Source organism: Talpa occidentalis, unplaced genomic scaffold (assembly GCF_014898055.3).
Source record: "Talpa occidentalis isolate TD23 unplaced genomic scaffold, MPIMG_talOcc4v2.1 talOcc4.15, whole genome shotgun sequence".
In the NCBI taxonomy this organism is placed as follows: Eukaryota; Metazoa; Chordata; class Mammalia; order Eulipotyphla; family Talpidae; genus Talpa; species Talpa occidentalis.
In genome coordinates, this window is record NW_023601543.1 from 59,097,046 (window position 1) to 59,101,689 (window position 4,644).

General features: G+C 34.7%; 1 pseudogene; it reads left to right on the forward strand.

Moving 5' to 3' along the window:
- Positions 1-1,778: 1,778 nt before the first annotated feature.
- LOC119246729 (39S ribosomal protein L27, mitochondrial-like) lies at positions 1,779-2,184 on the forward strand (annotated as a pseudogene).
- Positions 2,185-4,644: the final 2,460 nt, after the last annotated feature.

Below are 4,644 nucleotides of genomic sequence, written 5' to 3' on the forward strand. Positions count from 1 at the left end.
CTCATCATTTATATTCTGAGAAAAATAAAACATATTAGTAAAACTCAACGATAACCACAACTTTGGTTTGGACCTTAGATATACACTGTCCAATATGCAGCCATGAGCTACATGAAGCTATTGAGCACGTGGATATATGCCTAGTGCAAGCTGAGATGTGCATTAAGTATAAAATACACACCATATTTCAAAAACTCAGTATAAGAAAAAGAATATAAAGTATCTCAGTAATATTTTTGTATTTACATGTTGAAATAACAACTGAAATGTAAGTTAAATAAGTGTAGGTCTATTATTCAAGTTAAATTCACTTTTACTTTTTAAAGTATGACTATAATAAATGTTTACTTAATAACTTTCCAAAAAAGAAATATCTGGATATCAGGACCCAGATGGTTTTTACTAGTGAATTCTACCAGTGAATTCAAACATTTGAGGAAGAAATGATACCAGCTCACCACAATCTCTTAAAAAATTAGAAGAGGAAACACTTTTCAATATTTTTTATGGGACCAGTATTACCCTAATACCAAACCAAAGACATTACAAGAAGCAAAAATTACAGACCAATATTTCTCATGCACATAGAAATAAATATCCTCCAAAAAATTAACAAGTGGAATCCAACAATGTATAGGAACAATTAACACAATTAAGCAAGCTATATAACAGGTTTGCAAGACTGTTTCAACATTCAAAACCCAATCAATGTAATCCACATTAACTGTCTAAAGAAAAAAATCATATGATCATGTCAAGTGACAGAAAAAGCAATTGATGAAATCAAATACCAGTTCATTATTAAAACTCTTAGCAAACTAGTAGTAAAGAGGAACATCCTCAATGCAATAAAGACTATCTGCACAAAACATAGCTAATATCATACTTGATATTGAGAATCTGGGCACTTTCCTCTAAGATTGGGAACAAAAAGCTTGTGTGTCCTCGGTCACGCCTCCTATGCAACATTGTTCCAGTTAATGCAATAAAACGAGAAAATAAAAGATATACAAACCAGAAAGGAACAAAATTCTCTTCACAGATGAAGGAATTGTCTATGTAGAAAATCCCAAAGAATCAACAAGAATCTTCTGGAACTAGTAACTCTAACAAAGTTACAATATACAAAAGTCAATTGATTTGCTATATACCAACAATGAACAAATAGAATTTGAAATGTAAGGGAAAATATGTATAATAGCACCTAAAAATCAAATATTTAGAGATAAATGTAATAAAATATATACGGGACCAATTTGAGGATAACTACAAAACACTGGTGAAAAAAGTCAAGGAAGCTAAGCAAATGGAGTAATATCTCATGTTCATGGGATAAAAGGGTAAGTTATTAAGATGTGAACTGTCCCCATCTTGATTCATAGATTCAGCACAATCCCAAACAAAAATTCTAGCAAGCCATTTTATAGTTATCAAAAAAGTTTACAAAGTTTTGTAAAACAAGAGAACAAGAATAGCCAAAACAATATGAAAAAGAAGAATAATGGAGTATTCATAGTACCCTATTTGAGATTTATTTTAGATCTATAGTAATCAAGACAGATTCATATTGGCAAAATAATAGACATATAGATAAACATAGCAGAATAGAGGTCCCAGAAATAGACCCACACAAATATAATCAACTCGTCTTTGACAAAGGAGCAAAAACAATTCAATGGCAAGAGGGCAATGTTTTCAGCAAGTCCCCCTTATGTGAAAAATATATACAGTTACAGACATTACATAAAAATAACTCAAAATGGGAGTATGTGGCAAACATGGTGTTGCTGGTACTGGTTCTAAAGATGCAGACAGCTGTCCTATTAATGCCACTCCCAGCCATGGCTCTTGCCATCAGGTATGCATCCGGGAACACAGGAGGTAATTCTGAAAACTGTGGTGGCAAAAAAATGGAAGGTCATTCCATCATGCTGGCAACATCCTTGCGACTCAGCGCCACCACCACTGCTGCTCATGATCCCATGTCAGGCTGCCGAAGTGCTTGTATGCCTTGGAGGAGGGGGTGGTCTGCTATACAAAAGAGGTCTCTGTGCCCAATTCATACAACTTGGAGGCTGTGGATACGGTTGTCAAATTGCCTAAGAGCACACTGCTCGACAAGACCTTTGTACAGTGGTTCCTGCCACACCCGAGGACATCTTGAAACTGGTGGCTGTGCTTTGAGCTCTTGGCTGAAGCCATTAAACAGAGACTGGAATCTAGATGACAGAAGAGGGTGGTAACAACAAGACCTCTCAGGGACGAAGTCTGCCTGATGGTGACTACAGAAGACTCTGTGAGGTGACTGGTTAAGAAACTCTTCAGGAGACCTGATTTTGGGCCAAAAATAAAGTTAGCTGGAGGGAAAAAAAAATAACCACAACACTCAAAATGAATCATAGACAAATGTCATACACAAATTATAAAACTTTTTAAAGAAAAGGAGAAAATTTTTTACAAACTTCAATTTGGTGATGAGTTTTAAAGTATCACAATAAAGGAAAATATTGAAAAGTTGGACTTAAAATTTTATTCTCTGCAAATGATAATATTAAAAGAATGAAAAGATAAATAACAAACTGGGGAAAATATTTGCAAAGCACATGTCTGAAAAATGCTATAATCCAAAATAGACAAAGAACTCTTAAAAACTCAACAATAAGAAAAGAAATAACCTAATTTCAAAATGGGCAAAAGATATGAACAGACATTTCTTCAAAGAAGATACAGAGATGACAAATGAGCACATGAAATGATCATTTACTACTAGAGATTTAGAAATTTAAACAACAATGGGATACAACTACATATCTATTAGAAAGACTAAAATCAAAAAAGCTGACAATGCTGGTTAATGGCAAGGCTGCAAAAGCAAAGGAACTCTCGTGTTGCTTGTGGAAATGCAAAATGCTACAGTATCTTTGGAAGACAGTTTGGCAATTTCTTATAAAACTAAGCCTAACATTCCCATATAAACAGTAATTGCACCACTAAGTATTTACCCAACTAATTTCAAAACTTATGTTACATGAAATCTTGTATGTGAATACTTGTAGCATCTTCATTCGTAATCACCAAAACTAGAAGTAACCAAGATGTCTTTCCATAAGCCAATGAATAAACAAACTTTGGCACATTTATATAATAAAATATTAGTTATTGATTAAATGAAATGAATTATCAAGCCATAAAAATAGACAGTTGAATCTCAAATGTGACTTATTAAGTGAAAGAAATCAGTCTGGAAAGGCCACATATTGTATGATTCCAATTATATGATGTTTTGGAAAAGGAAAAGCTATAAAAACAGTAAATGGATCAATTATTGCTAGAGGTTTGGGGTGCTGAGTGAAAAGTTGTATAAGTGAACAAATGGAATTGTTTTGATCAGTAAATCTAGCCTGTGTGACACTGTATTGGTGAATTTAAGACAGCAGCTGTTTGTCAAACCCCATAGAACTTTACAACAAAAAAATGAACCTTAATGTGTGCAACTAAAAAAAATTATTCAAAAGCTGGGGGATTCCAGAGTAGAATGCAGAATATGACAAAATAGTCTAATTGCATTACAAATGCACAAATAACTTTAGTGAAGGGGGTGGGGGAATTAGGCTCTGACCTAAGTAATTCTGGAAGGACGTTGAGTCTGTAAGACTAAAAGCAAAAGGAACTGTCCAAAACACTACTTAAATTGATAAGATTTTCCCTATGGAGGTATGGGATAACAATTCTAAAACTGCTATACATATATGTACACATGTATATTGGACAGCAGCAACTAGGTAAATGGATGGTCGATGTGGGGAGCCAGGTTTCTGACTATAAGAGCAAAAGGTTGTAGATAAGCAAGAAGAGGCTAGAATGATCCATGTGATAATGGATTAGATTTGGAGTTATCAATAAGGACTCATGTTGAGCTTTATCTATATCTAGGTATGGAGAGCCATATCTATATCTACATATAGGCATATAGATAAAGATATTACATGTAGAAATGTTTGTAGTGAGGGATGTATGCATGGGTTTTTATGCACACATACATCTTTTTGCTCTGTCAGCTGAGAGGGTCTAGAATCAGTAACACTCCAGTAGTCATGAATATATTTAGTACACAGATCTTGATTTCTAATTCTGTTCCCCAACAAGAGGAACCGAGGTCTCTTGGAGAAACAGCAGATTTTAGGAGTAGAGCAAGAGATATGCAAGATGATTCTTGAGCATTTCACAGCCCTAGAAAGTAAGGAGGCACATACAAGCAAATAAACCATGATGTATCAAAGGGTTGCAGGAGCTAGCTGTCCAAAGCTGGGGCAATTTGAGCAACAGAATAAATGAAGTAACATTGGATTATAACACAAAGCATTAAAAAAAAAAGAGCACCCATAAGTCCACACTGATAAAATTAAATGAATAAATAGGGAAGATAAACAAATTTTCTCTAAGGAAGGATTACAGATGGTTTATGTAGATACTCCTATACAAGGAGATGCAGCGTAACTCTTCACCCTTGAGTATGGGTTGCACCTAGTGGCTTGCTTCCAAAGAGTACAGTAAGGAGAGGGAGGAATAGAAGGGTAGTGTTAAGTGGGAAACCTGACAAACACTACCTTGGCCAGAAGAGCAAGGTCAACATCAACTGTGATA